Below are 27610 nucleotides of genomic sequence, written 5' to 3' on the forward strand. Positions count from 1 at the left end.
AGTTTCACGTTGTTTTAAAAGCTGCTTTCGGTAAGATTCGTGAGTTGTAAAAATAGAACAGAAAGCACGATTTTGAAACTAAACTAACAATAATATTATGACAGGGATGATTCAGTTTATGGTCAAATCAGCGCAGATGCTAACCACACATACAAACACACCGCATGCATAGAGACACAAACGAAACGTGAACACACTGACACAGGTTTATCGCACCATCGCTTTCTTGTCACCTGATCTGCTTGAAGTCAAGGCTTCGGGTAGCACGCACACACGCACGCACGCACGCACGCACGCACACACGCACGCACCTTGGCTTACCAGTAGCTCAGGATTGGCTTACAAATGATTGACAGCTCTTGGAACCGGTCTTAAAAAAAACTGAATTACCTGGACAGGTGAGTATGTGTGCGTGTGTGACAGCTGAGTGCCAAGGTGGGTGCGTAAAAGGGGACTACTATTATGTGCATTGTGGGTGCACGTGACTGCATGTGCGTGTATGTGTGTCTGTGTGCGTGCAGGAACCAAATGCTTCTATTTATTGAGCATGTTAAGTTCCATTCTATTTAGCAGAAAAGCTAGGTGCTTCAGTTTGACCGCTGAGGCTGAATGGCAAGCTTTGAACCCTGATGTTCTCCACCAACGAACACAAAGCACACAGCGTGGGTCTTTTGTCTGGATTCACGAGTTGAAAAATACAAAGGGACAACATGAAAGGGTTTAGAGATGACAACTTTTAGTTTTTAGCCAAAATATAACCCGTAATATTTATAGCCACGTTTACCATGAAAACATGGTTTTTAATATTATTTCAAATTCAAAAATGCATCGAAAACTATTGTTGCGCTCAAGGTTTTCTGCTTTGAAGGCTAACTTCTGGATTCTTGTCATGGTAGAAACGTCATTGAGAGTTGGAGAAAGGAGTGCAGGCAAGTGTTTGATATGTTGGACTTGAAGTGTAGTGTTATCTAAGTTTTTGCAATTCATTTCTGTATATTCACTGATATCAAGAATGTAGATCTCACAAGATTTCAGAGCGGACATTTTTTCGTGCAAGAATGTTGGAACAGAATAAATAACAGACCGGGTCAAGCCAAAGGCAAAGAAAAAGTTAAATCCTTTCCAACATATGAGAATATAATCTTAGCCTGAGACAGTGGCAAAAAACTTTCAGAGGAAGTACTTGGCGCAGCGCTATAGCCATAAGGATACCATTGTAGCCCAATTTCGCATATCCACGGTTAGTTTTCTCTCGCAAAACTCAAAACCCCATCTCAGAAATCCTTGTCTGCAGCAGTCAACTAAATTGATGGGAAGACCGTTCCAGGTGGAAAAAAAAATAACAAAGTTACCCTTTAAAAAAAAACAGGAATGAAAATAGTTTGGAATAATCGGATGAACCCAGCGACATCAGAGGCAGTTGCCCCCATTCTCAAACTATTTATTTTTATTAATTAGAATTTTAAAGGATTTATCCATTTTGTTGTATATTAAGACAGGAAGGTATGGGAGAGAGAGGGGAAGACATGCAGCACAGGACCCCGGGCAAGACTCAGTCCCAGGTAGTAGCTGGGGTAAGGACCACACCTACCCGGTGAAACACCTGGGTGCCCCATTCTCAACCTCTTTTGACCTCTCCTTATTCCTTCAAACGTTCCTTCTTTGTCGACGGCGTTGCGGAGAAAAGGGTCACACGTTCTCACTCGTGCCTCGACCTCCATTTCCTCCCCCCCTTTTTTCTTTCCGTTGCTCTTTAGAATACCTGTTGCGTTCTCTCTGCTCTTCCTCTTCCTTGAGGCGCATCCATTTCTCTCTCTCGCTCTCCCTTGCTCTCTCGCTCAAACCCCTTCAGTGCTGCTGCTCCATGGGGTGTCCTTGTCCATTTTCCCTCCAATCTCTCTCTCGTTATCCGTTTTCCCGCTCTTCATTCTCTCTGTAATTCCCTCTCTCTCTCTCTCTCTCTCTCTCTCTCTCTCTCCTTATTCTCTCTGTCTGGGGCAGTCAATTTGACGATCATATGAAACGTAAAGCATTAGACCAGTGTTCATTTTCTATTCAATTTTCTTAATACAGAAATGATGAATCGATCAAAATGTCTTTCTCCATGACACTTAAGTTGTTAAAGAAATGTATACTTTTCAGATACATGGATTCAGCTCCTCCCCTTGTCTATAGACAGATATGATTTGCCAGACACATTGCTTTAACCTTTCATTCAATGACCTGATATTAATTTCGGAGACGTCATCGTCGGTCTTCCCTTTTCTAGGAAGTCTCTTAATATAAACAGACAGAGATTTATATATTTTTAATTAAAAAATGGGATCGATATCTTGTTGAAATCTCAAAATGTTGTTAAAGCCATTTAAAACAGGATAAAAACCAAGTCAGGGAAGGAGGTTGTCATCCTCTGGGATTTCTGCTCAAACGCAGTACTGATTCAGCGTCTCCACACAGTCAGTCAGTCTTTAAACCACGGACTTCAAAGGTCTCTGGTGTTTCTTGCTGACGTTAGAGTTAGAAAAGAAGCCGCTGCTTGTGTGTGGTGGAGTCTGGGACCTGCAGCTTCTACCCCCGGTCCCAGTGTTAAGCGCGAAGTGGATCATTTTAGGCAATCGTCAGAATATACTTTTCCATTTAAAGACACCGTCATTTTAACATACCTTTTTTAAAACGTGGTAAATCCCAAGAGACCAAAGTGGTTAAAAGATCAAAAACCATGAGAAACAAAGTAAAGTCTAAAGATAGGGATCGCCACTTGCCACCATACAACATATTCTGGCCCCAAGAGATACTTCTGATTGTATTCTAGTCTAAAGGCTGCTACTCTGAGGTATCCAGTGTAGTTGATCCCAGAAGAAATAACCCATAATTTTCTGCAATTTGTGTGTCAGGCCAGCAGGTGGTTATACACAGGCCAACTCATGCCATAACACAGAGGCCACCAGGTTATTGATTATTAAAGCCTTGCCTCTAAATGGCATTTTTGGTAGGAGCCATTTCCACTTATTTAGTCTCCCTTCTACTTTCTCTTCAACACCTTCCAAATTATATTTGACAGGTTCCTCATCCGCAAGGTAGATTCCTAGATAAGTCAAACCTTTTTTAGCTTTTTTTTTCCCCAGTTGTGCGTTGTAGCTTTATATTGAATTTGGACATTATCATCCCTTTACTCTTTGCCAATTAGATACGGTCAGGTTTATTTTCGTTTTTGAGAACTTTAATGTGTCCTCGCTTTCCTGCGTATTCTCTTAAGTTCTGCAGTTCTGCTATCTCAATCTCTAGATCCTCCATAGATCTGGTAATGTCCCTTGCGCCATTGAGAGTGTACTGCTGACACACTAACCTTATTTTCCACTTTTCCCACAATCCCACCACTGTCTTAGTGAAGTAAAAAAATAATATTCAAGGAGAACATAAAGCCTGCTTCCAATTTGTATCACACAACAATGCAATGTGTTAAACCTACCGCTATTATTTTACACATTTAAAAAATAATCCAATTGTTTAAAATAATTAAACCTGTCAGGACTAGCCAAATAAATATAAGTCTCTCTGCTATGTGCCCAGGCGTACTGTCTTCAATTGTCATTGTCTCATTCTTTAACCTCGTCCTAACATCAACAAGAATCAGTATTACGTCTGGGTCTGTGGTATGTTAGTGGGTTTTCTCCGTCCAAACGTTGTGCGTCCAATCAGCGCACAGAGGGAGGGTCGGAGAACAATGACGTTAATATCAGCTCTCGTTGGCGGACAACTTAATTCCCGGCCAAACGTTAGCGATTGGTTATGGCAGATCCAGAGTGGCACTTGGCAGGTCCAATAGTTTTAAACTTCAACAGACACCCGCCATCAAGTGAGTTAACGTTAGTCAATTGAGTGGGCTCCAGACTCTCTGTGCAAATGAAATGAAGCACGAGAGTCTGGTAGGACCAGGCTAGGCAGACCTAAGACTGCTGATATATTCAAACATGAAAAAAGGAGTGTTTGCCCACACCACACACTGTTGGTTTCGTTATGTAGCTACTTAAAACAAGAATATATGAAAATGCTGAATGATCAGATAAGATGAAAGAAAATTAGACAATTTTTATCTGCGCGCTCTCTCAAAGAAGTTGCTTTTTGCACTTATTTTTTCTTCTCGTTAACTGATTTGCTGAAGCTGAACAGCCAATCCGTAATTTCTCTCACCACCAGCATCAGTGAGTTTTAACGCCAGATCCACACAGAGAGAGAGAGAGAGAGAGAGAGAGAGAGAGAGAGAGAGAGAGAGAGAGAGAGAGAGAGAGAGAGAGAGAGAGAGAAGGATAGAGAGAGAGACAGAGAGAGAGAGACAGAGAGAGAGAGAGAGAGAGAGAGAGAGAGAGAGAGAGAGAGAGAGAGAGAGAGAGAGAGAGAGAGAGAGAGAGAGAGCAGGAGGGGAAGAAAGTAGGATGAGTGCAATTTTCTTGAAGGCGGGAAGCCCATTGTGCTGGTCCCCATGAAGGTCCGCGCCCCCTCGCCACTATCGGCCCCACTATACACCAGGTGTGTGTGTGTGTGTGTGGGGGGGGGATAAGGGGTTGATCCAAAAAATGTCAGAATTGCAGTCAATGGCCACTTCTCTTACTCTCCCACTTTCTCTCTCTCTCTCTCTCCTATTCTCTCGCCTCTTTCTGTCAGCAAGGGTTTGGTGAGCGAACAAAAGGTGAGCGTGGTTTCCTACTTTCTAAAACTCCACTCGACTCTATTCTACAAAGCTACGATTGTTTTGCAACAACTCACTCCTCACTAGGGTTACTCCTAACTAACCCCAACCCTTAACTAATAGGGTCATTTCGGCTGTGAGCTAGACTCTAGCCCAAAGCCAAAATAACTGATGGTGGAAGACTATCAGACGAAGCCTCTCTCTCTCCAGCTGACATTTTTTTTAAACCTTTGGTCGTGAAAGAAGGCTGACTCCTGAAAACCGGAGGGGCCGAGAACGACAACAAGGAATGATAAAAACCTTCAGGAAGGATGATTCTAATCCATGCGGGGCTTCAAAGGTAAGCAGTACAGTATAATATGATCTGCATTGGTAGCCAATGTAGAGAGGCGAGAATAGGGGTACAAGGATAAAAAATTTCCCTCGGTTAGGTATGGCTGCACACCTCTTGCACATTGAGTAATAAGTGTGCAAAGGTAAACTAGCCATCTCCAAACTTCTCCGAGATGACAAGATGTAAACCCGGGCCATTTATGCTGTTCAACAGAACTTAAAATTTAACCGGTCTAATAAAACCACCACCCTGCATCCTATTGTCTGGAGGCGCCGGATAGAAGTCACTAGATGGAGTGTGGTAGCCAACTAGGAAGTTTACCCAGGTATCGGAATAGTCAATGCACCATGACGTACCATTTCAGGAAGACACGCACGCAGAAATTTTGGATTATCGTTTACCACTAATGGTTTTGAGTATCAATGGCCAAGTCCAGGGAATATTTAAGATTGTCGATGCATTGGCCGGGAATTGAACCCGGGTCAATTGCATGGGAAGTAGCTATGCTGGCCACTATACCACCAACGCTTACGATTAGTAACTCAAATGATAACTGACAGAATGAGTTCACAGAGGTTTCAGATGAGCAAAAGCACCACGATTTTCCTTCTCACAAAGAAATTTTGGATTAACGTTTACCACAAAAACTTCTGAGTATCAATGGCCAAGTCCAGAGAATGTTCAAGATTATACTTCCATGCATTGCCCGAGAGTCGAAACCGGGTCAACTGCTTGGGAAGCAGCTATTCTCGCCAATGTACCACCAACGCATACGATTACTAATACAAATGATACCTGACAGAATAAGTTCACAGGGGTTTCAGGTGAGCATAAAAAAGACGATTTTCCTTCTCACAAACAAAGTTTGGATTATTCTTGTCCACTAAAATATTCCAGTATGAATCAATCATGTTCCTATATTAGTTAATGAACTTCCCTGCAAGGGCTGGGAATGGAACCCTTGTCCACTGCTTGGAAAGCAGCTATTCTCCCCACTAGACAACCAACGCTTACAACCAATCATACTAATGATATCTGACAAAATAAGTTCACAGAGGTTTCAGATGAGCAAAAACATCACGATTTTCCTTATCACAAAGACATTTTGGATTATCGTTTACCACTATAACTTCTGAGTATCAATGGCCAAGTCCATGGAATGTTAAAAAATGTACTTCCATGCATTGGCCGGAAATCGAAACCGGGTCAACTGCTTGGGAAGCAGCTATTCTCACCACTATACAACCAACGCTTACATTAAATAAAACCAATGATACCTGACAGAATAAGTTCACAGAGGTTTCAGATGAGCAGAAAAAACACGAATTTCCTACCCACAATGAAATTATAGATTATCATTTACAACTAAAATTTCTGTGTATCAATGGTCAAGTCCAGCGAATGTTACAGGTTGACGATGCATTGGCCTGGAATCGAACCCTGTTCAACTACTTGATAAGCAGCTATGGAAACCACTATACCACCGACTCTAACGGTTAATTCCTCAAATGATACCTGACAGAATAAGTTCACAGAGATTTCAGATGAGCATAAACACAACGATAGCCCTAATCACAAACAAAGTTTGGATTGTTCTTTTCCCGTAAAATATCCCAGTATCAATCGTTCATGTGCAAAACATTTGTTGAACTTTAATGCATTAGCCGGGAATCGAACCCAGTTCAACTGCTTGGCAAGCACCAATTCTCACCACTATACCACCAACGCTTACCTTATATAACACAAATGATACCTGACAGAATAAGTTCACAGGGGTTTCCGATGATCATAAAAAACACGATTTCCCCAATCACAAACAAAGTTTGGATTGTTCTTGTCCACTAAGATATCCCAGTATCAATCTTGCATGTGCAGACATTTGTTAAATAAGTTTTATGTATTGGTCTGGAATCGAACCCAGGTCAACTGCTTGGCAAGCAGCTATTCTCACCACTATACCACCAACGCTTACTGTAAATAACACAAATGATACCTGACATAATAAGTTCACAGGGGTTTCAGATTATCATAAAAAACACGATCTTCCTTCTCACAAACAGTTTGGATTGTTCTTGTCCACTAAAATATCCCAGAATCAATCTTTCATGTGCCGACATTTGTTAAAGAACTACAATGCATTGGCCGGGAATCAAACCCAGCTCAACTGCTTGAGAAGCAGCTATTCTCCCCAGTATACCACCAACACTGAGTTTTAAAAAAGCAAATGATACCTAACAGAATCAATTCACAGAGGTTCCAGATGAGCAGAAAAACCACGAATTTCCTTCTCACGATGAAATTTTGGATTATCGTTTACAACTAAAACTTCTGTGTATCAATGGTCAAGTCCAGGGATTGTTAAAGATTGTCGATGCACTGGCCGGGAATCTAACCCCGGTCAACTGCTTGGCAAGCAGCTATTCTCACCACTATACCACCAACACTTACCGTAAATAACACAAATGATAACTGACAGAATAAGTTCACAGTGGTTTCAGATGATCATAAAAGACAAGATCTTACTTCTCATAAACAAAGTTTGGATTGTTCTTGTCCACTAAAATACCCCAGAATCAATCTTTCATGTGCCGACATTTGTTAATGAACTCCAATGCAAATGCCAGGAATCGAACCCAGGTCAACTGCTTAGGAAGCAGCTATTCTCACCACTATACCACCAATGCTTACATTAATTTACTCAAATGATACCTGACAGAATAAGTTCACAGGGGTTTCAGATTATCATAAAAAACACGATCTTCCTTCTCACAAACAGTTTGGATTGTTCTTGTCCACTAAAATTTCACAGAATCATACTTTCATGTGCCGGCATTTGTTAAAGAACTTCAATGCATTGGCCGGGAATCGTACCCGGCTCAAGTGCTTGAGAATCAGCTATTCTCCTCACTATACCACCAACGCTGAAGTTTTATAAATGAAATGATACCTGACGGAATAAATTCACAGAGGTTTCAGATGAGTAGAAAAACAACGAATGTCCTTCTCACAATGAAATTTTGGATTATCGTTTACAACTAAAACTTCTGTGTATCAATGGTCAAGTCCAGTGAATATTAAAGATTGTCGATGCATTGGCCGGGAATCGAACCCGGGTCAATTGCATGGGAAGCAGCTATGCTCACCACTATACCACCAACGGTTACCTTAAAATACGCAAATGATACCTGTCAGAATAAGTTCACAGAGATTTCAGATGAGCATAAACACAAGTATTTCCCTAATCACAAAAAAAGCTTGGATTGTTCTTGTTCCGTAAAACATCCCAGTAACAATCTTTCATGTCCCGACATTTGTTTTAGAACTTGAATGCATTGGCCGGGAATCGAACCCGGGTCAGCTGCTTGGGAAGCAGCTATTCTCACCACTATACCACCAACGCTTACCGTAATATTACAAATGATAACTGACAGAATAAGTTCACAGAGATTTCAGATGAGCATAAACACAAGTATTTCCCTAATCACAAAAAAAGTTTGGATTGTTCTAAAATATCCCAGAATCGATCTTTCATGTGCCGACATTTGTTAAAGAAATACAATGAATTGGCCGGGAATCGAAGCCGGGTCAACTGCTTGGGAAGCAGCTATTCTCACCACTATACCACCAACGCTTCCCATAAATAACACAAATGATACCTGACAGAATAAGTTCACAGGGGTTTCAGATTATCATAAAAGACAAGATCTTACTTCTCATAAACAAAGTTTGGATTGTTCTTGTCGACTAAAATATCCCAGAATCAAACTTTCATGTGCCGACATTTGTTAATGAACTCCGATGCATATTCCGGGAATCGAACCCTGGTCAACTGCTTAGAAAGCAGCTATGCTCACCGCTATACCACCAACACACAGTAAAATACTCAAATGATACCTGACATAATAAGTTCACAGAGATTTCAGATGAGCATAAACACAACGATTTCCCTAATCACAAAAATAGTTTGGATTGTTCTTATTCCGTAAATCATCCCAGTAACAATCTTTCATGTCCCGACATTTGTTACAGAACTTTAATGCATTGGCCGGGAATCGAACCCGGGTCAACTGCTTGGGAAGCAGCTATTCTCACCACTATACCACCAACGCTTACCAGACATATCACAAATGATAACTGACAGAATAAGTTCACAGGGGTTTCAGATGATCATAAAAAACACGATCTTCCTTCTCACAAACAAAGTTTGGATTGTTCTTGTCCACTAAAATTTCCCAGAATCAATCTTTCATGTGCCGACATTTGTTAAAGAACTACCATGCATTGGACGGGAATCGAACCCGGGTCAACTCCTTGGGAAACAGCTATTCTCACCACTATACCACCAACGCTTGCCATTAATAACACAAATGATACCTGACAGAATAAGTTCACAGGGGTTTCAGATTATCATAAAAAACACGATCTTCCTTCTCACAAACAGTTTGGATTGTTCTTGTCCACTAAAATTTCACAGAATCATACTTTCATGTGCCGACATTTGTTAAAGAACTTCAATGCATTGGCCGGGAATCGTACCCGGCTCAAGTGCTTGAGAATCAGCTATTCTCCTCACTATACCACCAACGCTGAAGTTTTATAAATGAAATGATACCTGACGGAATAAATTCACAGAGGTTTCAGATGAGTAGAAAAACAACGAATGTCCTTCTCACAATGAAATTTTGGATTATCGTTTACAACTAAAACTTCTGTGTATCAATGGTCAAGTCCAGTGAATATTAAAGATTGTCGATGCATTGGCCGGGAATCGAACCCGGGTCAATTGCATGGGAAGCAGCTATGCTCACCACTATACCACCAACGGTTACCTTAAACTACGCAAATGATACCTGTCAGAATAAGTTCACAGAGATTTCAGATGAGCATAAACACAAGTATTTCCCTAATCACAAAAAAAGCTTGGATTGTTCTTGTTCCGTAAAACATCCCAGTAACAATCTTTCATGTCCCGACATTTGTTTTAGAACTTGAATGCATTGGCCGGGAATCGAACCCGGGTCAGCTGCTTGGGAAGCAGCTATTCTCACCACTATACCACCAACGCTTACCGTAATAATACAAATGATAACTGACAGAATAAGTTCACAGAGATTTCAGATGAGCATAAACACAAGTATTTCCCTAATCACAAAAAAAGTTTGGATTGTTCTAAAATATCCCAGAATCGATCTTTCATGTGCCGACATTTGTTAAAGAAATACAATGAATTGGCCGGGAATCGAAGCCGGGTCAACTGCTTGGGAAGCAGCTATTCTCACCACTATACCACCAACGCTTCCCATAAATAACACAAATGATACCTGACAGAATAAGTTCACAGGGGTTTCAGATTATCATAAAAGACAAGATCTTACTTCTCATAAACAAAGTTTGGATTGTTCTTGTCGACTAAAATATCCCAGAATCAAACTTTCATGTGCCGACATTTGTTAATGAACTCCGATGCATATTCCGGGAATCGAACCCTGGTCAACTGCTTAGAAAGCAGCTATGCTCACCGCTATACCACCAACACACAGTAAAATACTCAAATGATACCTGACATAATAAGTTCACAGAGATTTCAGATGAGCATAAACACAACGATTTCCCTAATCACAAAAATAGTTTGGATTGTTCTTATTCCGTAAATCATCCCAGTAACAAGTTTTCATGTCCCGACATTTGTTACAGAACTTTAATGCATTGGCCGGGAATCGAACCCGGGTCAACTGCTTGGGAAGCAGCTATTCTCACCACTATACCACCAACGCTTACCAGACATATCACAAATGATAACTGACAGAATAAGTTCACAGGGGTTTCAGATGATCATAAAAAACACGATCTTCCTTCTCACAAACAAAGTTTGGATTGTTCTTGTCCACTAAAATTTCCCAGAATCAATCTTTCATGTGCCGACATTTGTTAATGAACTACCATGCATTGGCCGGGAATCGAACCCGGGTCAACTCCTTGGGAAGCAGCTATTCTCACCACTATACCACCAACGCTTGCCATTAATAACACAAATGATACCTGACAGAATAAGTTCACAGGGGTTTCAGATTATCATAAAAAACACGATCTTCCTTCTCACAAACAGTTTGGATTGTTCTTGTCCACTAAAATTTCACAGAATCATACTTTCATGTGCCGGCATTTGTTAAAGAACTTCAATGCATTGGCCGGGAATCATACCCGGCTCAACTGCTTGAGAATCAGCTATTCTCCTCACTATACCACCAACGCTGAAGTGTTATAAAGCAAATGATACCCGATGGAATAAATTCACAGAGGTTTCAGATGAGTAGAAAAACCACGAATGTCCTTCTCACAATGAAATTTTGGATTATCGTTTACAACTAAAAATTCTGTGTATCAATGGTCAAGTCCAGTGAATGTTAAAGATAGTCGATGAATTGGCAGGGAATCGAACCCGGGTCAATTGTATAGGAAGCAGCTATGCTCACCACTATACCACCAACGCTTACCTTAAATCACGCAAATGATACCTGTCAGAATAAGTTCACAGAGATTTCAGATGAGCATAAACACAACTATTTCCCTAATCACAAAAAAAGCTTGGATTGTTCTTGTTCCGTAAAGCATCCCAGTAACAATCTTTCCTGTCCCGACATTTGTTTTAGATCTTTAATGCATTTGACGGGAATCTAACCCGGGTCAACTGCTTAGGAAGCAGCTATTCTCACCACTATACCACCAACGCTTACCGTAAATATCACAAATGATAACTGACAGAATAAGTTTACAGAGATTTCAGATGAGCATAAACACAAGTATTTCCCTGATCACAAAAAAAGTTTGGATTGTTCTTGTCGACTAAAATATCCCAGAATCTTTCATGTGCCGACATTTGTTAATGAACTCCAATACATATGCCTGGAATCGAACCCGGGTCAACTGCTTAGGAAGCAGCTATGCTCACCACTATACCACCAACACTTACGGTAAATAACTCAAATGATACCTGACAGAATAAGTTCACAGAGATTTCAGATGAGCATAAACACAACGATTTCCCTAATCACAAAAGTAGTTTGGATTGTTCTTGTTCCGTAAATCATCCCAGTAACAATCTTTCATGTCCCGACATTTGTTTTAGAACTTTAATGCATTGGCCGGGATTCGAACCCGGGTCAACTGCTTGGGAAGCAGCTATTCTCACCACTATACCACCAACGCTTACCATAAATATCACAAATGATAACTGACAGAATAAGTTCACAGAGATTGCAGATTAGCATAAACACAACTATTTCCCTAATCACAAAAAATGTTTGGATTGTTCTTGTTCCGTAAAACAACCCAGTAACAATCTTTCATCTCCCGACATTTGTTATAGAACTTTAATACATTGGCCGGGAATCGATCCCGGGTCAACTGCTTGTGAAGCAGCTATTCTCACCACTATACCACCAACGCTTACCATAAATCATAAATGATAACTGACAGAATAAGTTCACAGGGGTTTCAGATGATCATAAACACAACTATTTCCCCAATCACAAAAAATGTTTGGATTATTCTTGTTCCGTAATACAACCCAGTAACAATCTTTCATCTCCCGACATTTGTTATAGAACTTGAATGCATTGCCCGGGAATCGAACCCGGGTCAACTGCTTGGGAAGCAGCTATTCTCACCACTATACCACCAATGCTTACCATAATTCATAAATGATAACTGACAGAATAAGTTCACAGGGGTTTCAGATGATCATAAAAAACATGATCTTCCTTCTCACAATCAGTTTGGATTGTTCTTGTCCACTAAAATTTTCTAGAATCACTCTTTCATGTACCGACATTTGTCATAGAACTACAATGCATTGGCCGGGAATCGAACCCGGGTCAACTGCTTGGGAAGCAGCTATTCTCACCACTATACCACCAACGCTTGACGTAAATAACACAAATGATGCCTGACAGAATAAATTCACAGGGGTTTCAGATTATCATAAAAAACACGATCTTCCTTCTCACAATCAGTTTGGATTGTTCTTGTCCACTAAAACAACCCAGTAACAATCTTTCATCTCCCGACATTTGTTATAGACCTTTAATGCATTGGCCGGGAATCGAACCCGGGTAAACTGCTTGGGAAGCAGCTATTCTCACCACTATACCACCAACGCTTGCCATAAATCATAAATGATAACTGACAGAATAAGTTCACAGGGGTTTCAGATGATCATAAACACAACTATTTCCCTAATCACAAAAAATATTTGGATTATTCTTGTTCCGTAATACAACCCAGTAACAATCTTTCATCTCCCGACATTTGTTATAGAACTTTAATGCATTGGCTGGGAATCGAACCCGTGTCAATTGCTTGGGAAGCAGCTATTCTCACCACCATACCACCAACGCTTACCATAAATCATAAATGATAACTGACAGAATAAGTTTACAGGGGTTTCAGATGATCATAAAAAACACGATCTTCCTTCTCACAAACAAAGCTTGGATTGTTCTTGTCCACTAAAATTTCCCAGAATCAATCTTTCATGTGCCGACATTTGTCAAAGAACTACAATGCATTGGCCGGGAATCGAACCAGGGTCAACTGCTTGGGAAGCAGCTAATCTCACCACTATACCACCAACGCTTGACGTAAATAACACAATTGATACCTGACAGAATAAGTTCAAAGGGGTTTCAGATTATCATAAAAAACACGACCTTCCTTCTCACAATCAGTTTGGATTGTTCTTGTCCACTAAAATATCCCAGGATCAATCTTTCATGTGCCGACATTTGTTAAAGAACTACCATGCATTGGCCGTGAATCGAACCCGGGTCAACTGCTTGGGAAGCAGCTATTCTCACCACTATACCACCAACACATACCGTAAATATCACAAATGATAACCGACAGAATAAGTTCACAGAGATTTCAGATGAGCATAAACACAAGTATTTCCCAAATCACAAAAAAAGTTTGGATTGTTCTTGTTCCGTAAAACAACCCAGTAACAATCTTTCATCTCCCGACATTTGTTATAGAACTTTAATGCATTGGCCAGATCGAACCCGGGTCAACTGCTTGGGAAGCAGCTATTCTCACCACTATACCACCAACGCTTACTATAAATCATAAATGATAACTGACAGAATAAGTTCACAGGGGTTTCAGATTATCATAAAAAACACGATCTTCCTTCTCACAATCAGTTTGGATTGTTCTTGTCCACTAAAATATCCCAGGATCAATCTTTCATGTGCCGACATTTGTTAAAGAACTACCATGCATTGGCCGGGAATCGAACCCGGGTCAACTGCTTGGGAAGCAGCTATTCTCACCACTATACCACCAACGCTTACCATAAATCATAAATGATAACTGACTGAATAAGTTCACAGAGATTTCAGATGAGCATAAACACAACTATTTCCCTAATCACAAAAAAAGTTTGGATTTTTCTTGTTCCTTAACACATCCCAGTAACAATCTTTCATGTCCCGACATTTGTTGTAGAACCTTAATGCATTGGCCGGGAATCGAACCCGGGTCAACTGCTTGGGAAGCAGCTATTCTCACCACTATACCACCAACGCTTAGCATAAATCATAAATGATAACTGACAGAATAAGTTCACAGGGGTTTCAGATGATCATAAAAAACACGATCTTCCTTCTCACAATCAGTTTGGATTGTTCTTGTCCACTAAAATATCCCAGGATCAATCTTTCATGTCCCGCCATTTGTTATAGAACTTCAATGCATTGGCCGGGAATCGAACCCGGGTCAACTGCTTGGGAAGCAGCTATTCTCACCACTATACCACCAACGCTTACCATAAATCATAAATGATAAATGACAGAATAAGTTCACAGGGGTTTCAGATGATCATAAACACAACTATTTCCCTAATCACAAAAAGTGTTTGGATTATTCTTGTTCCGTTATACATCCCAGTAACAATCTTTCATCTCCCGACATTTGTTATAGAACTTTAATGCATTGTCCGGGAATCGAACCCGGGTCAACTGCTTGGGAAGCAGCTATTCTCACCACTAAACCACCAACGCTTACCATAAATCATAAATGATACCTGACAGAATAAGTTCACAGGGGTTTCAGATTATCATAAAAAACACGATCTTCCTTCTCACAATCAGTTTGGATTGTTCTTGTCCGCTAAAATTTCCCAGAATCAATCTTTCATGTGCCGACATTTGCCAAAGAACTACAATGCATTGGCCGGGAATCGAACCCGGGTCAACTGCTTGGGAAGCAGCTATTCTCACCACTATACCACCAACGCTGGACATATATAACACAAATGATACCTGACTGAATAAGTTCACAGGGGTTTCAGATTATCATAAAAAACACGATCTTCCTTCTCACAAACAAAGTTTGGATTGTTCTTGTCCACTAAAATATCCCAGGATCAATCTTTCATGTGCCGACATTTGTTAAAGAACTACCATGCATTGGCCGGGAATCGAACCCGGGTCAACTGTTTGGGGAAGCAGCTATTCTCACCACTATACCACCAACGCTTACAGTAAATATCACAAATGATAACTGACAGAATAAGTTCACAGAGATTTCAGATGAGCATAAACACAACTATTTCCCTAATCACAAAAAAAGTTTGGATTTTTCTTGTTCCGTAACACATCCCAGTAACAATCTTTCATGTCCCGACATTTGTTATAGAACCTTAATGCATTGGCCGGGAATCGAACCCGGGTCAACTGCTTGGGAAGCAGCTATTCTCACCACTATACCACCAACGCTTAGCATAAATCATAAATGATAACTGACTGAATAAGTTCACAGGGGTTTCAGATGATCATAAAAAACACGATCTTCCTTCTCACAATCAGTTTGGATTGTTCTTGTCCACTAAAATATCCCAGGATCAATCTTTCATGTGCCGACATTTGTTAAAGAACTACCATGCATTGGCCGGGAATCTAACCCGGGTCAACTGCTTGGGAAGCAGCTATTCTCACCACTATACCACCAACGCTTACCGTAAATATCACAAATGATAACCGACAGAATAAGTTCACAGAGATTTCAGCTGAGCATAAACACAAGTATTTCCCTAATCACAAAAAAAGTTTGGATTGTCCTTGTTCCGTAAAACATCCCAGTAACAATCCTTCATGTTCCGACATTTGTTATAGACCTTTAATGCATTGGCCGGGAATCGAACCCGGGTCAACTGCTTGGGAAGCAGCTATTCTCACCACTATACCACCAACGCTTATCATGAATCGTAAATGATAACTGACTGAATAAGTTCACAGAGATTTCAGATGAGCATAAACACAACTATTTCCCAAATCACAAAAAAAGTTTGGATTTTTCTTGTTCCTTAACACATCCCAGTAACAATCTTTCATGTCCCGACATTTGTTGTAGAACCTTAATGCATTGGCCGGGAATCGAACCCGGGTCAACTGCTTGGGAAGCAGCTATTCTCACCACTATACCACCAACGCTTAGCATAAATCATAAATGATAACTGACAGAATAAGTTCACAGGGGTTTCAGATGATCATAAAAAACACGATCTTCCTTCTCACAATCAGTTTGGATTGTTCTTGTCCACTAAGATATCCCAGGATCAATCTTTCATGTCCCGCCATTTGTTATAGAACTTCAATGCATTGGCCGGGAATCGACCCCGGGTCAACTGCTTGGGAAGCAGCTATTCTCACCACTATACCACCAACGCTTACCATGAATCATAAATGATAAATGACAGAATAAGTTCACAGGGGTTTCAGATGATCATAAACACAACTATTTCCCTAATCACAAAAAGGGTTTGGATTATTCTTGTTCCGTTATACAACCCAGTAACAATCTTTCATCTCCCGACATTTGTTATAGAACTTTAATGCATTGTCCGGGAATCGAACCCGGGTCAACTGCTTGGGAAGCAGCTATTCTCACCACTAAACCACCAACGCTTACCATAAATCATAAATGATACCTGACAGAATAAGTTCACAGGGGTTTCAGATTATCATAAAAAACACGATCTTCCTTCTCACAATCAGTTTGGATTGTTCTTGTCCGCTAAAATTTCCCAGAATCAATCTTTCATGTGCCGACATTTGCCAAAGAACTACAATGCATTGGCCGGGAATCGAACCCGGGTCAACTGCTTGGGAAGCAGCTATTCTCACCACTATACCACCAACGCTGGAAATATATAACACAAATGATACCTGACTGAATAAGTTCACAGGGGTTTCAGATTATCATAAAAAACACGATCTTCCTTCTCACAAACAAAGTTTGGATTGTTCTTGTCCACTAAAATATCCCAGGATCAATCTTTCATGTGCCGACATTTGTTAAAGAACTACCATGCATTGGCCGGGAATCGAACCCGGGTCAACTGCTTGGGAAGCAGCTATTCTCACCACTATACCACCAACGCTTACAGTAAATATCACAAATGATAACTGACAGAATAAGTTCACAGAGATTTCAGATGAGCATAAACACAACTATTTCCCTAATCACAAAAAAAGTTTGGATTTTTCTTGTTCCGTAACACAACCCAGTAACAATCTTTCATGTCCCGACATTTGTTATAGAACCTTAATGCATTGGCCGGGAATCGAACCCGGGTCAACTGCTTGGGAAGCAGCTATTCTCACCACCATACCACCAACGCTTAGCATAAATCATAAATGATAACTGACTGAATAAGTTCACAGGGGTTTCAGATGATCATAAAAAACACGATCTTCCTTCTCACAATCAGTTTGGATTGTTCTTGTCCACTAAAATATCCCAGGATCAATCTTTCATGTGCCGACATTTGTTAAAGAACTACCATGCATTGGCCGGGAATCGAACCCGGGTCAACTGCTTGGGAAGCAGCTATTCTCACCACTATACCACCAACGCTTACCGTAAATATCACAAATGATAACTGACAGAATAAGTTCACAGAGATTTCAGATGAGCATAAACACAACTATTTCCCTAATCACAAAAGAAGTTTGGATTTTTCTTGTTCCGTAACACATCCCAGTAACAATCTTTCATGTCCCGACATTTGTTATTGAACCTTACTGCATTGGCCGGGAATCGAACCCGGGTCAACTGCTTGGGAAGCAGCTATTCTCACCACTATACCACCAACGCTTAGCATGAATCTTAAATGATAACTGACTCAATAAGTTCACAGGGGTTTCAGATGATCATAAAAAACACGATCTTCCTTCTCACAATCAGTTTGGATTGTTCTTGTCCACTAAGATATCCCAGGATCAATCTTTCATGTCCTGCCATTTGTTATAGAACTTTAATGCATTGGCCGGGAATCGAACCCAGGTGAACTGCTTGGGAAGCAGCTATTCTCACCACTATACCACCAACGCTTACCGTAAATATCACAAATGATAACTGACAGAATAAGTTCACAGAGATTTCAGCTGAGCATAAACACAAGTATTTCCCTAATCACAAAAAAAGTTTGGATTGTTCTTGTTCCGTAAAACATCCCAGTGACAATCCTTCATGTCCCGACATTTGTTATAGACCTTTAATGCATTGGCCGGGAATCGAACCCGGGTCAACTGCTTGGGAAGCAGCTATTCTCACCACTATACCACCAACGCTTACCGTAAATAACACAAATGATACCTGACAGAATAAGTTCACAGGGGTTTCAGATTATCATAAAAAACACGACCTTCCTTCTCACAATCAGTTTGGATTGTTCTTGTCCACTAAAATATCCCAGGATCAATCTTTCATGTGCCGACATTTGTTAAAGAACTACCATGCATTGGCCGTGAATCGAACCCGGGTCAACTGCTTGGGAAGCAGCTATTCTCACCACTATACCACCAACACATACCGTAAATATCACAAATGATAACCGACAGAATAAGTTCACAGAGATTTCAGATGAGCATAAACACAAGTATTTCCCTAATCACAAAAAAAGTTTGGATTGTTCTTGTTCCGTAAAACAACCCAGTAACAATCTTTCATCTCCCGACATTTGTTATAGAACTTTAATGCATTGGCCAGATCGAACCCGGGTCAACTGCTTGGGAAGCAGCTATTCTCACCACTATACCACCAACGCTTACCATAAATCATAAATGATAACTGACAGAATAAGTTCACAGGGGTTTCAGATGATCATAAACACAACTATTTCCCTAATCACAAAAATTGTTTGGATTATTCTTGTTCCGTAATTCAACCCAGTAACGATCTTTCATCTCCCGACATTTGTTATAGATCTTGAATGCATTGCCCGGGAATCGAATCCGAGTCAACTGCTTGGGAAGCAGCTATTCTCACCACTATACCACCAACGCTTACCATAATTCATAAATGATAACTGACAGAATAAGTTCACAGGGGTTTCAGATTATCATAAAAAACACGATCTTCCTTCTCACAAACAAAGTTTGGATTGTTCTTGTCCACTAAAATTTCCCAGAATCGATCTTTCATGTGCCGACATTTGTCAAAGAACTACAATGCATTGGCCGGGAATCGAACCCGGGTCAACTGCTTGGGAAGCAGCTATTCTCACCACTATACCACCAACGCTTGACGTAAATAACACAAATGATGCCTGACAGAATAAGTTCACAGGGGTTTCAGATTATCATAAAAAACACGATCTTCCTTCTCACAATCAGTTTGGATTGTTCTTGTCCACTAAAACAACCCAGTAACAATCTTTCATCTCCCGACATTTGTTATAGACCTTTAATGCATTGGCCGGGAATCGAACCCGGGTCAACTGCTTGGGAAGCAGCTATTCTCACCACTATACCACCAACGCTTACCGTAAATATCACAAATGATAACTGACAGAATAAGTTCACAGAGATTGCAGATGAGCATAAACACAACTATTTCCCTAATCACAAAAAAAGTTTTGATTGTTCTTGTTCCGTAATACATCCCAGTAACAATCTTTCATGTCCCCACATTTGTAATAGAACTTTAATGCATTGGCCGGGAATCGAACCCGGGTCAACTGCTTGGGAAGCAGCTATTCTCACCACTATACCACCAACGCTTACCGTTAATATCACAAATGATAACCGACAGAATAAGTTCACAGAGATTTCAGATGATCATAAACACAACTATTTCCCTAATCACAAAAAATGTATGGATTATTCTTGTTCCGTAATTCAACCCAGTAACAATCTTTCATCTCCCGACATTTATTATAGAACTTGAATGCATTGCCCGGGAAACGAACCCGGGTCAACTGCTTGGGAAGCAGCTATTCTCACCACTATACCACCAACGCTTAGCATACATCATGAATGATAACTGACTGAATAAGTTCACAGGGGTTTCAGATGATCATAAAAAACACGATCTTCCTTCTCACAATCAGTTTGGATTGTTCTTGTCCACTAAAATATCCCAGGATCAATCTTTCATGTCCCGACATTTGTTATAGAACTTTAATGCATTGGCCGGGAATCGAACCAGGGTCAACTGCTTGGGAAGCAGCTATTCTCACCACTATACCACCAACGCTTACCGTAAATATCACAAATGATAACCGACAGAATAAGTTCACAGAGATTTCAGCTGAGCATAAACACAAGTATTTCCCTAATCACAAAAAAAGTTTGGATTGTTCTTGTTCCGTAAAACATCCCAGTAACAATCCTTCATGTCCCGACATTTGTTATAGACCTTTAATGCATTGGCCGGGAATCGAACCCGGGTCAACTGCTTGGGAAGCAGCTATTCTCACCACTATACCACCAACGCTTACCATAAATCATAAATGATTACTGACTGAGTAAGTTCACAGGGGTATCAGATGATCATAAAAAACACGATCTTCCTTCTCACAATCAGTTTGGATTGTTCTTGTCCACTAAAATATCCCAGGATCAATCTTTCATGTGCCGACATTTGTCAAAGAACTACCATGCATTGGCCGGGAATCGAACCCGGATCAACTGCTTGGGAAGGAGCTATTCTCACCACTATACCACCAACGCTTACCGTAAATATCACAAATGATAACTGACAGAATAAGTGCACAGAGATTTCAGATGAGCATAAACACAAGTATTTCCCTGATCACAAAAAAAGTTTGGATTTTTCTTGTTCCGTAACACATCCCAGTAACAATCTTTCATGTCCCGACATTTGTTATAGAACCTTAATGCATTGGCCGGGAATCGAACCCGGGTCAACTGCTTGGGAAGCAGCTATTCTCACCACTATACCACCAACGCTTAGCATAAATCATGAATGATAACTGACAGAATAAGTTCACAGGGGTTTCAGATGATCATAAAAAACACGATGTTCCTTCTCACAATCAGTTTGGATTGTTCTTGTCCACTAAGATATCCCAGGATCAATCTTTCATGTCCCGCCATTTGTTATAGAACTTTAATGCATTGGCCGGGAATCGAACCCGGGTCAACTGCTTGGGAAGCAGCTATTCTCACCACTATACCACCAACGCTGGACATATATAACACAAATGATACCTGACTGAATAAGTTCACAGGGGTTTCAGATTATCATAAAAAACACGATCTTCCTTCTCACAATCAGTTTGGATTGTTCATGTCCACTAAAATTTCCCAGAATCAATCTTTCATGTGCCGACATTTGTCAAAGAACTACAATGCATTGGCCGGGAATCGAACCCGGGTCAACTACTTGGGAAGCAGCTATTCTCACCACTATACCACCAACGCTTACAGTAAATGTCACAAATGATAACCGTCAGAATAAGTTCACAGAGATTTCAGATGAGCATAAACACAAGTATTTCCCTAATCACAAAAAAAGTTTGGATTGTTCTTGTTCCGTAAAACATCCCAGTAACAATCTTTCATCTCCCGACATTTGTTATAGAACTTAAATGCATTGGCCGGGAATCAAACCCGGGTCAACTGCTTGGGAAGCAGCTATTCTCACCACTATACCACCAACACTTACCATAACTCATAAATGATAACTGACAGAATAAGTTCACAGGGGTTTCAGATGATCATAAAAAACACGATCTTCCTTCTCACAAACAAAGTTTGGATTGTACTTGTCCACTAAAATTTCCCAGAATCAATCTTTCATGTGCCGACATTTGTCAAAGAACAACAATGCAATGGCCGGGAATCGAACCCCGGTCAACTGCTTGGGAAGCAGCTATTCTCACCACTATACCACCAACGCTTAACATAAATAACACAAATGATACCTGACAGAATAAGTTCACAGGGGTTTCAGATGATCATAAACACAACTAGTTCCCCAATCACAAAAAGTGTTTGGATTATTCTTGTTCCGTAATACAACCCAGTAACAATCTTTCATCTCACGACATTTGTGATAGAACTTTAATGCATTGTCCGGGAATCGAACCCGGGTCAACTGCTTGGGAAGCAGCTATTCTCACCACTAAACCACCAACGCTTACCATAAATCATAAATGATACCTGACAGAATAAGTTCACAGGGGTTTCAGATTATCATAAAAAACACGATCTTCCTTCTCACAATCAGTTTGGATTGTTCGTGTCCGCTAAAATTTCCCAGAATCAATCTTTCATGTGCCGACATTTGTCAAAGAACTACAATGCATTGGCCGGGAATCGAACCCGGGTCAACTGCTTGGGAAGCAGCTATTCTCACCACTATACCACCAACGCTAGACATATATAATACAAATGATACCTGACTGAATAAGTTCACAGGGGTTTCAGATTATCATAAAAAACACGATCTTCCTTCTCACAATCAGTTTGGATTGTTCATGTCCACTAAAATTTCCCAGAATCAATCTTTCATGTGCCGACATTTTTCAAAGAACTACAATGCATTGGCCGGGAATCGAACCCCGGTCAACTGCTTGGGAAGCAGCTATTCTCACCACTATACCACCAACGCTTACCGTAAATGTCACAAATGATAACCCTCAGAATAAGTTCACAGAGATTTCAGATGAGCATAAACACAAGTATTTCCCTAATCACAAAAAAAGTTTGGATTGTTCTTGTTCCGTAAAACATCCCAGTAACAATCTTTCATCTCCCGACATTTGTTATAGAACTTTAATGCATTGGCCGGGAATCAAACCCGGGTCAACTGCTTGGGAAGCAGCTATTCTCACCACTATACCACCAACACTTACCATAACTCATAAATGATAACTGACAGAATAAGTTCACAGGGGTTTCAGATTATCATAAAAAACACGATCTTCCTTCTCACAATCAGTTTGGATTGTTCTTGTCCACTAAAATATCCCAGGATCAATCTTTCATGTCCCGACATTTGTTATAGAACTTTAATGCATTGGCCGGGAATCGAACCCGGGTCAACTGCTTGGGAAGCAGCAATTCTCACCACTATACCACCAACGCTTCCCAAACATAACCCAAATGATACCTGACAGAATAAGTTCACAGGGGTTTCAGATTATCATAAAAAACACGATCTTCCTTCTCACAATCAGTTTGGATTGTTCTTGTCCACTAAAATATCCCAGTAACAATCTTTCATGTCCCGACATTTGTTATAAAACTGTAATGCATTGGCCGGGAATCGAACCCGGGTCAACTGCTTGGGAAGCAGCTATTCTCACCACTATACCACCAACGCTTACCGTAAATATCACAAATGATAACCGACAGAATAAGTTCACAGAGATTTCAGATGAGCATAAACACTAGTATTTCCCTAATCACAAAAAAAGTTTGGATTGTTCTTGTTCCGTAAAATAACCCACTAACAATCTTTCTTCTCTCGACATTTGTTATAGAACTTTAATGCATTGGCCGGGAATCGAACCCGGGTCAACTGCTTGGGAAGCAGCTATTCTCACCACTATACCACCAACGCTTACCGTAAATATCACAAATGATAACCATCAGAATAAGTTCACAGAGATTTCAGATGAGCATAAACGCAAGTATTTCCCTAATCACAAAAAAAGTTTGGATTGTTCTTGTTCCGTAAAACATCCCAGTAACAATCTTTCATCTCCCGACATTTGTTATAGAACTTTATTGCATTGGCCGGGAATCAAACCCGGGTCAACTGCTTGGGAAGCAGCTATTCTCACCACTATACCACCAACACTTACCATAACTCATAAATGATAACTGACAGAATTAGTTCACAGGGGTTTCAGATGATCATAAAAAACACGATCTTCCTTCTCACAAACAAAGTTTGGATTGTACTTGTCCACTAAAATTTCCCAGAATCAATCTTTCATGTGCCGACATTTGTCAAAGAACAACAATGCATTGGCCGGGAATCAAACCCCGGTCAACTGCTTGGGATGCAGCTTTCTCACCACTATACCACCAACGCTTAACATAAATAACACAAATGATACCTGACAGAATAAGTTCACTGGGGTTTCAGATTATCATAAAAAACACGATCTTCCTTCTCACAATCAGTTTGGATTGTTCTTGTCCACTAAAATATCCCAGGATCAATCTTTCATGTCCCGACATTTGTTATAGAACTTTAATGCATTGGCCGGGAATCGAACCCGGGTCAACTGCTTGGGAAGCAGCTATTCTCACCACTATACCACCAACGCTTACCGTAAATATCACAAATGAAAACCGACAGAATAAGTTCACAGAGATTTCAGATGAGCATAAACACAAGTATTTCCCTAACCCCAAAAATAGTTTGGATTGTTCTTGTTCCGTAAAACATCCCAGTAACAATCCTTCATGTCCCGACATTTGTTATAGACCTTTAGTGCATTGGCCGGGAATCGAACCCGGGTCAACTGCTTGGGAAGCAGCTATTCTCACCACTATACCACCAACGCTTCCCAAACATAACGCAAATGATACCTGACGTAATAAGTTCACAGGGGTTTCAGATTATCATAAAAAACACGATATTCCTTCTCACAATCAGTTTGGATTGTTCTTGTCCACTAAAATATCCCAGGATCAATCTGTCATGTCCCGACATTTGGTATAGAACTTTAATGCATTGGCCGGGAATCGAACCCGAGTCAACTGCTTGGGAAGCAGCTATTCTCACCACTATACCACCAACACTTACCATAAATTATGAATTATAACTGACAGAATAAGTTTACAGGGGTTTCAGATGATCAAAAAAAACACGATCTTCCTCCTCACAAACAAAGTTTGGATTGTTCTTGCCCACTATAATTTCCCAGAATCAATCTTTCATGTGCCGACATTTGTCAAAAAACTACAATGCATTGGCCGGGAATAGAACCCGGGTCAACTGCATGGGAAGCAGCTATTCTCACCACTATACCACCAACGCTTAACGTAAATAACACAAATGATACCTGACAGAATAAGTTCACAGGGGTTTCAGATTATCATAAAAAACACAATCTTCCTTCTCACAATCAGTTTGGATTGTTCTTGTCCACTAAAATTTCCCAGAATCAATCTTTCATGTGCCGACATTTGTCAAAGAACTACAATGCATTGGCCGGGAATCGTACCCAGCTCAACTGCTTGAGAAGCAGCTATTCTCACCAATATACCACCAACCCTTAACGTAAATATCCCAAATGATAACTGACAGAATAAGTTCACAGAGATTTCAGATGAGCATAAACACAAGTATTTCCCTAATCACAAAAAAAGTATGGATTGTTCTTGTTCCGTAAAACAACCCAGTAACAATCTTTCATGTCCCGACATTTGTTATAGAACTTTCCTGCATTGGCCGGGAATCTAACCCGGGTCAACTGCTTGGGAAGCAGCTATTCTCAACACTATACCACCAACGCTTACCATAAACACACCAAATGATAACTGATGGAATAAGTTCACAGGGGTTTCAGATTATCATAAAAAACACGATCTTCCTTCTCACAAACAGTTTGGATTGTTCTTGTCCACTAAAATATCCCGGGATCAATCTTTCATGTGCCGACATTTGTTAAAGAACTACAATGCAATGTCCAGGAATCGAACCCGAGACAACTGCTTGGAAAGTAGCTATGCTCACCACTATACCACCAACACTTACATTAATTTACTCAATTGATACCTGACAGAATAAGTTCACAGAGATTTCAGATGAGCATAAAGACAACGATTTCCCTAATCACAAACAAAGTTTGGATTGTTCTTGTTCCGTAAAACAACCCACTAACAATCTTTCATCTCTCGACATTTGTTATAGAACTTTAATGCATTGGCCGGGAATCGAACCCGGGTCAACTGCTTGGGAAGCAGCTATTCTCACCACTATACCACCAACGCTTACCATAAATCATAAATGATAACTGACGGAATAAGTTCACAGGGGTTTCAGATGATCATAAAAAACACAATCTTCCTTCTCACAATGAGTTTGGATTGTTCTTGTCCACTAAAATGTCCCAGGATCAATCTTTCATGTCCCGACATTTGTTATAGTACTTTAATGCATTGGCCGGGAATCGAACCCGATTCAACTGCTTGGGATGCAGCTATTCTCACCACTATACCACCAACGCTTACTGTAAATAACACAAATGATACCTGACAGAAAAAGTTCACAGGGGTTTCAGATGATCATAAAAAACACGATCTTCCTTCTCACAAACAAAGTTTGGATTGTTCTTGTCCACAAAAATTTCCCAGAATCAATCTTTCAGGTGCCGACATTTGTCAAAGAACTACAATGCATTTGCCGCGAATCGAGCCCGGGTCAACTTCTTGTGAAGCAGCTATTCTCACCACTATACCACCAACGCTTGGCGTTAATAACACAAATGATACCTGACAGAATAAGTTCACAGGGGTTTCAGATTATCATAAAAAACACGATCTTCCTTCTCACAATCAGTTTGGATTGTTCTTGTCCACTAAAATATCCCAGGATCAATCTTTCATGTCCCGACATTTGTTATAGAACTTTACTGCATTGGCCGGGAATCGAACCCGGGTCAACTGCTTGGGAAGCAGCTATTCTCACCACTATACCACCAACGCTTACCGTAAATTTCACAAATGATAACCGACAGAATAAGTTCACAGAGATTTCAGCTGAGCATAAACACAAGTATTTCCCTCATCACAAAAAAAGTTTGGATTGTTCTTGTTCCGTAAAACATCCCAGTAACAATCTTTCATGTCCCGACATTTGTTATAGACCTTTAATGCATTGGCCGGGAATCGAACCCGGGTCAACTGCTTGGGAAGCAGCTATTCTCACCACTATACCACCAACGCTTCCCAAAAATAACACAAATGATACCTCACAGAATAAGTTCACAGGGGTTTCAGATTATCATAAAAAACACGATCTTCCTTCTCACAAACAGTTTGGATTGTTCTTGTCCACTAAAATATCACAGAATCATACTTTCATGTGCCGACATTTGTTAAAGAACTTCAATGCATTTGCCGGGAATCGTACCCAGCTCAACTGCTTGAGAAGCAGCTATTCTCACCAATATACCACCAACGCTTACCGTAATTATCCCAAATGATAACTGACAGAATAAGTTCACAGAGATTTCAGATGAGCATAAACACAAGTATTTCCCTAATCACAAAAAAAGTATGGATTGTTCTTGTTCCGTAAAACAAACCAGTAACAATCTT

General features: G+C 40.4%; 61 non-coding genes across 61 annotated transcripts; all 61 read right to left on the reverse strand.

Moving 5' to 3' along the window:
- Positions 1–6201: 6201 nt before the first annotated feature.
- On the reverse strand, positions 6202–6273 carry trnag-ccc (transfer RNA glycine (anticodon CCC)). The gene has a single exon. It is a non-coding gene; the product is annotated as a tRNA-Gly (tRNA).
- A 1836-nt stretch (positions 6274–8109) lies between these two features.
- On the reverse strand, positions 8110–8181 carry trnag-ccc (transfer RNA glycine (anticodon CCC)). The gene has a single exon. It is a non-coding gene; the product is annotated as a tRNA-Gly (tRNA).
- A 168-nt stretch (positions 8182–8349) lies between these two features.
- On the reverse strand, positions 8350–8421 carry trnag-ccc (transfer RNA glycine (anticodon CCC)). The gene has a single exon. It is a non-coding gene; the product is annotated as a tRNA-Gly (tRNA).
- Positions 8422–8580: 159 nt separating this feature from the next.
- trnag-ccc (transfer RNA glycine (anticodon CCC)) lies at positions 8581–8652 on the reverse strand. The gene has a single exon. It is a non-coding gene; the product is annotated as a tRNA-Gly (tRNA).
- Positions 8653–9058: 406 nt separating this feature from the next.
- Positions 9059–9130, reverse strand: trnag-ccc (transfer RNA glycine (anticodon CCC)). Its single transcript has one exon. It is a non-coding gene; the product is annotated as a tRNA-Gly (tRNA).
- Positions 9131–9774: 644 nt separating this feature from the next.
- On the reverse strand, positions 9775–9846 carry trnag-ccc (transfer RNA glycine (anticodon CCC)). The gene has a single exon. It is a non-coding gene; the product is annotated as a tRNA-Gly (tRNA).
- A 168-nt stretch (positions 9847–10014) lies between these two features.
- On the reverse strand, positions 10015–10086 carry trnag-ccc (transfer RNA glycine (anticodon CCC)). The gene has a single exon. It is a non-coding gene; the product is annotated as a tRNA-Gly (tRNA).
- A 159-nt stretch (positions 10087–10245) lies between these two features.
- On the reverse strand, positions 10246–10317 carry trnag-ccc (transfer RNA glycine (anticodon CCC)). The gene has a single exon. It is a non-coding gene; the product is annotated as a tRNA-Gly (tRNA).
- Positions 10318–10723: 406 nt separating this feature from the next.
- On the reverse strand, positions 10724–10795 carry trnag-ccc (transfer RNA glycine (anticodon CCC)). The gene has a single exon. It is a non-coding gene; the product is annotated as a tRNA-Gly (tRNA).
- A 168-nt stretch (positions 10796–10963) lies between these two features.
- Positions 10964–11035, reverse strand: trnag-ccc (transfer RNA glycine (anticodon CCC)). The gene has a single exon. It is a non-coding gene; the product is annotated as a tRNA-Gly (tRNA).
- A 1120-nt stretch (positions 11036–12155) lies between these two features.
- Positions 12156–12227, reverse strand: trnag-ccc (transfer RNA glycine (anticodon CCC)). Its single transcript has one exon. It is a non-coding gene; the product is annotated as a tRNA-Gly (tRNA).
- A 406-nt stretch (positions 12228–12633) lies between these two features.
- On the reverse strand, positions 12634–12705 carry trnag-ccc (transfer RNA glycine (anticodon CCC)). Its single transcript has one exon. It is a non-coding gene; the product is annotated as a tRNA-Gly (tRNA).
- Positions 12706–12869: 164 nt separating this feature from the next.
- trnag-ccc (transfer RNA glycine (anticodon CCC)) lies at positions 12870–12941 on the reverse strand. Its single transcript has one exon. It is a non-coding gene; the product is annotated as a tRNA-Gly (tRNA).
- A 166-nt stretch (positions 12942–13107) lies between these two features.
- On the reverse strand, positions 13108–13179 carry trnag-ccc (transfer RNA glycine (anticodon CCC)). The gene has a single exon. It is a non-coding gene; the product is annotated as a tRNA-Gly (tRNA).
- A 404-nt stretch (positions 13180–13583) lies between these two features.
- Positions 13584–13655, reverse strand: trnag-ccc (transfer RNA glycine (anticodon CCC)). Its single transcript has one exon. It is a non-coding gene; the product is annotated as a tRNA-Gly (tRNA).
- A 166-nt stretch (positions 13656–13821) lies between these two features.
- trnag-ccc (transfer RNA glycine (anticodon CCC)) lies at positions 13822–13893 on the reverse strand. The gene has a single exon. It is a non-coding gene; the product is annotated as a tRNA-Gly (tRNA).
- A 402-nt stretch (positions 13894–14295) lies between these two features.
- trnag-ccc (transfer RNA glycine (anticodon CCC)) lies at positions 14296–14367 on the reverse strand. Its single transcript has one exon. It is a non-coding gene; the product is annotated as a tRNA-Gly (tRNA).
- Positions 14368–14533: 166 nt separating this feature from the next.
- Positions 14534–14605, reverse strand: trnag-ccc (transfer RNA glycine (anticodon CCC)). The gene has a single exon. It is a non-coding gene; the product is annotated as a tRNA-Gly (tRNA).
- A 164-nt stretch (positions 14606–14769) lies between these two features.
- On the reverse strand, positions 14770–14841 carry trnag-ccc (transfer RNA glycine (anticodon CCC)). Its single transcript has one exon. It is a non-coding gene; the product is annotated as a tRNA-Gly (tRNA).
- A 166-nt stretch (positions 14842–15007) lies between these two features.
- trnag-ccc (transfer RNA glycine (anticodon CCC)) lies at positions 15008–15079 on the reverse strand. The gene has a single exon. It is a non-coding gene; the product is annotated as a tRNA-Gly (tRNA).
- A 164-nt stretch (positions 15080–15243) lies between these two features.
- trnag-ccc (transfer RNA glycine (anticodon CCC)) lies at positions 15244–15315 on the reverse strand. The gene has a single exon. It is a non-coding gene; the product is annotated as a tRNA-Gly (tRNA).
- A 409-nt stretch (positions 15316–15724) lies between these two features.
- Positions 15725–15796, reverse strand: trnag-ccc (transfer RNA glycine (anticodon CCC)). Its single transcript has one exon. It is a non-coding gene; the product is annotated as a tRNA-Gly (tRNA).
- A 164-nt stretch (positions 15797–15960) lies between these two features.
- trnag-ccc (transfer RNA glycine (anticodon CCC)) lies at positions 15961–16032 on the reverse strand. Its single transcript has one exon. It is a non-coding gene; the product is annotated as a tRNA-Gly (tRNA).
- Positions 16033–16200: 168 nt separating this feature from the next.
- trnag-ccc (transfer RNA glycine (anticodon CCC)) lies at positions 16201–16272 on the reverse strand. The gene has a single exon. It is a non-coding gene; the product is annotated as a tRNA-Gly (tRNA).
- Positions 16273–16438: 166 nt separating this feature from the next.
- On the reverse strand, positions 16439–16510 carry trnag-ccc (transfer RNA glycine (anticodon CCC)). Its single transcript has one exon. It is a non-coding gene; the product is annotated as a tRNA-Gly (tRNA).
- Positions 16511–16674: 164 nt separating this feature from the next.
- Positions 16675–16746, reverse strand: trnag-ccc (transfer RNA glycine (anticodon CCC)). Its single transcript has one exon. It is a non-coding gene; the product is annotated as a tRNA-Gly (tRNA).
- A 166-nt stretch (positions 16747–16912) lies between these two features.
- On the reverse strand, positions 16913–16984 carry trnag-ccc (transfer RNA glycine (anticodon CCC)). The gene has a single exon. It is a non-coding gene; the product is annotated as a tRNA-Gly (tRNA).
- Positions 16985–17148: 164 nt separating this feature from the next.
- Positions 17149–17220, reverse strand: trnag-ccc (transfer RNA glycine (anticodon CCC)). The gene has a single exon. It is a non-coding gene; the product is annotated as a tRNA-Gly (tRNA).
- A 168-nt stretch (positions 17221–17388) lies between these two features.
- On the reverse strand, positions 17389–17460 carry trnag-ccc (transfer RNA glycine (anticodon CCC)). The gene has a single exon. It is a non-coding gene; the product is annotated as a tRNA-Gly (tRNA).
- Positions 17461–17628: 168 nt separating this feature from the next.
- Positions 17629–17700, reverse strand: trnag-ccc (transfer RNA glycine (anticodon CCC)). The gene has a single exon. It is a non-coding gene; the product is annotated as a tRNA-Gly (tRNA).
- Positions 17701–17864: 164 nt separating this feature from the next.
- On the reverse strand, positions 17865–17936 carry trnag-ccc (transfer RNA glycine (anticodon CCC)). Its single transcript has one exon. It is a non-coding gene; the product is annotated as a tRNA-Gly (tRNA).
- A 168-nt stretch (positions 17937–18104) lies between these two features.
- trnag-ccc (transfer RNA glycine (anticodon CCC)) lies at positions 18105–18176 on the reverse strand. The gene has a single exon. It is a non-coding gene; the product is annotated as a tRNA-Gly (tRNA).
- Positions 18177–18340: 164 nt separating this feature from the next.
- Positions 18341–18412, reverse strand: trnag-ccc (transfer RNA glycine (anticodon CCC)). Its single transcript has one exon. It is a non-coding gene; the product is annotated as a tRNA-Gly (tRNA).
- A 168-nt stretch (positions 18413–18580) lies between these two features.
- Positions 18581–18652, reverse strand: trnag-ccc (transfer RNA glycine (anticodon CCC)). Its single transcript has one exon. It is a non-coding gene; the product is annotated as a tRNA-Gly (tRNA).
- Positions 18653–18818: 166 nt separating this feature from the next.
- Positions 18819–18890, reverse strand: trnag-ccc (transfer RNA glycine (anticodon CCC)). Its single transcript has one exon. It is a non-coding gene; the product is annotated as a tRNA-Gly (tRNA).
- A 642-nt stretch (positions 18891–19532) lies between these two features.
- On the reverse strand, positions 19533–19604 carry trnag-ccc (transfer RNA glycine (anticodon CCC)). The gene has a single exon. It is a non-coding gene; the product is annotated as a tRNA-Gly (tRNA).
- A 166-nt stretch (positions 19605–19770) lies between these two features.
- Positions 19771–19842, reverse strand: trnag-ccc (transfer RNA glycine (anticodon CCC)). The gene has a single exon. It is a non-coding gene; the product is annotated as a tRNA-Gly (tRNA).
- Positions 19843–20010: 168 nt separating this feature from the next.
- On the reverse strand, positions 20011–20082 carry trnag-ccc (transfer RNA glycine (anticodon CCC)). Its single transcript has one exon. It is a non-coding gene; the product is annotated as a tRNA-Gly (tRNA).
- Positions 20083–20486: 404 nt separating this feature from the next.
- trnag-ccc (transfer RNA glycine (anticodon CCC)) lies at positions 20487–20558 on the reverse strand. The gene has a single exon. It is a non-coding gene; the product is annotated as a tRNA-Gly (tRNA).
- A 168-nt stretch (positions 20559–20726) lies between these two features.
- trnag-ccc (transfer RNA glycine (anticodon CCC)) lies at positions 20727–20798 on the reverse strand. Its single transcript has one exon. It is a non-coding gene; the product is annotated as a tRNA-Gly (tRNA).
- Positions 20799–20962: 164 nt separating this feature from the next.
- Positions 20963–21034, reverse strand: trnag-ccc (transfer RNA glycine (anticodon CCC)). Its single transcript has one exon. It is a non-coding gene; the product is annotated as a tRNA-Gly (tRNA).
- A 168-nt stretch (positions 21035–21202) lies between these two features.
- trnag-ccc (transfer RNA glycine (anticodon CCC)) lies at positions 21203–21274 on the reverse strand. Its single transcript has one exon. It is a non-coding gene; the product is annotated as a tRNA-Gly (tRNA).
- A 164-nt stretch (positions 21275–21438) lies between these two features.
- trnag-ccc (transfer RNA glycine (anticodon CCC)) lies at positions 21439–21510 on the reverse strand. Its single transcript has one exon. It is a non-coding gene; the product is annotated as a tRNA-Gly (tRNA).
- A 166-nt stretch (positions 21511–21676) lies between these two features.
- On the reverse strand, positions 21677–21748 carry trnag-ccc (transfer RNA glycine (anticodon CCC)). Its single transcript has one exon. It is a non-coding gene; the product is annotated as a tRNA-Gly (tRNA).
- A 168-nt stretch (positions 21749–21916) lies between these two features.
- trnag-ccc (transfer RNA glycine (anticodon CCC)) lies at positions 21917–21988 on the reverse strand. The gene has a single exon. It is a non-coding gene; the product is annotated as a tRNA-Gly (tRNA).
- Positions 21989–22154: 166 nt separating this feature from the next.
- On the reverse strand, positions 22155–22226 carry trnag-ccc (transfer RNA glycine (anticodon CCC)). Its single transcript has one exon. It is a non-coding gene; the product is annotated as a tRNA-Gly (tRNA).
- A 168-nt stretch (positions 22227–22394) lies between these two features.
- Positions 22395–22466, reverse strand: trnag-ccc (transfer RNA glycine (anticodon CCC)). The gene has a single exon. It is a non-coding gene; the product is annotated as a tRNA-Gly (tRNA).
- A 164-nt stretch (positions 22467–22630) lies between these two features.
- trnag-ccc (transfer RNA glycine (anticodon CCC)) lies at positions 22631–22702 on the reverse strand. The gene has a single exon. It is a non-coding gene; the product is annotated as a tRNA-Gly (tRNA).
- A 166-nt stretch (positions 22703–22868) lies between these two features.
- Positions 22869–22940, reverse strand: trnag-ccc (transfer RNA glycine (anticodon CCC)). Its single transcript has one exon. It is a non-coding gene; the product is annotated as a tRNA-Gly (tRNA).
- A 168-nt stretch (positions 22941–23108) lies between these two features.
- Positions 23109–23180, reverse strand: trnag-ccc (transfer RNA glycine (anticodon CCC)). The gene has a single exon. It is a non-coding gene; the product is annotated as a tRNA-Gly (tRNA).
- A 164-nt stretch (positions 23181–23344) lies between these two features.
- Positions 23345–23416, reverse strand: trnag-ccc (transfer RNA glycine (anticodon CCC)). Its single transcript has one exon. It is a non-coding gene; the product is annotated as a tRNA-Gly (tRNA).
- Positions 23417–23582: 166 nt separating this feature from the next.
- Positions 23583–23654, reverse strand: trnag-ccc (transfer RNA glycine (anticodon CCC)). Its single transcript has one exon. It is a non-coding gene; the product is annotated as a tRNA-Gly (tRNA).
- Positions 23655–23822: 168 nt separating this feature from the next.
- On the reverse strand, positions 23823–23894 carry trnag-ccc (transfer RNA glycine (anticodon CCC)). The gene has a single exon. It is a non-coding gene; the product is annotated as a tRNA-Gly (tRNA).
- A 168-nt stretch (positions 23895–24062) lies between these two features.
- Positions 24063–24134, reverse strand: trnag-ccc (transfer RNA glycine (anticodon CCC)). Its single transcript has one exon. It is a non-coding gene; the product is annotated as a tRNA-Gly (tRNA).
- Positions 24135–24537: 403 nt separating this feature from the next.
- On the reverse strand, positions 24538–24609 carry trnag-ccc (transfer RNA glycine (anticodon CCC)). Its single transcript has one exon. It is a non-coding gene; the product is annotated as a tRNA-Gly (tRNA).
- A 168-nt stretch (positions 24610–24777) lies between these two features.
- Positions 24778–24849, reverse strand: trnag-ccc (transfer RNA glycine (anticodon CCC)). The gene has a single exon. It is a non-coding gene; the product is annotated as a tRNA-Gly (tRNA).
- Positions 24850–25015: 166 nt separating this feature from the next.
- trnag-ccc (transfer RNA glycine (anticodon CCC)) lies at positions 25016–25087 on the reverse strand. Its single transcript has one exon. It is a non-coding gene; the product is annotated as a tRNA-Gly (tRNA).
- A 166-nt stretch (positions 25088–25253) lies between these two features.
- trnag-ccc (transfer RNA glycine (anticodon CCC)) lies at positions 25254–25325 on the reverse strand. The gene has a single exon. It is a non-coding gene; the product is annotated as a tRNA-Gly (tRNA).
- Positions 25326–26209: 884 nt separating this feature from the next.
- On the reverse strand, positions 26210–26281 carry trnag-ccc (transfer RNA glycine (anticodon CCC)). The gene has a single exon. It is a non-coding gene; the product is annotated as a tRNA-Gly (tRNA).
- A 642-nt stretch (positions 26282–26923) lies between these two features.
- On the reverse strand, positions 26924–26995 carry trnag-ccc (transfer RNA glycine (anticodon CCC)). Its single transcript has one exon. It is a non-coding gene; the product is annotated as a tRNA-Gly (tRNA).
- A 168-nt stretch (positions 26996–27163) lies between these two features.
- Positions 27164–27235, reverse strand: trnag-ccc (transfer RNA glycine (anticodon CCC)). Its single transcript has one exon. It is a non-coding gene; the product is annotated as a tRNA-Gly (tRNA).
- Between the last annotated feature and the right edge of the window lie 375 nt (positions 27236–27610).

This window comes from Gadus morhua, chromosome 4, assembly GCF_902167405.1.
Source record: "Gadus morhua chromosome 4, gadMor3.0, whole genome shotgun sequence".
NCBI classification, from domain to species: domain Eukaryota; kingdom Metazoa; phylum Chordata; class Actinopteri; order Gadiformes; family Gadidae; genus Gadus; species Gadus morhua.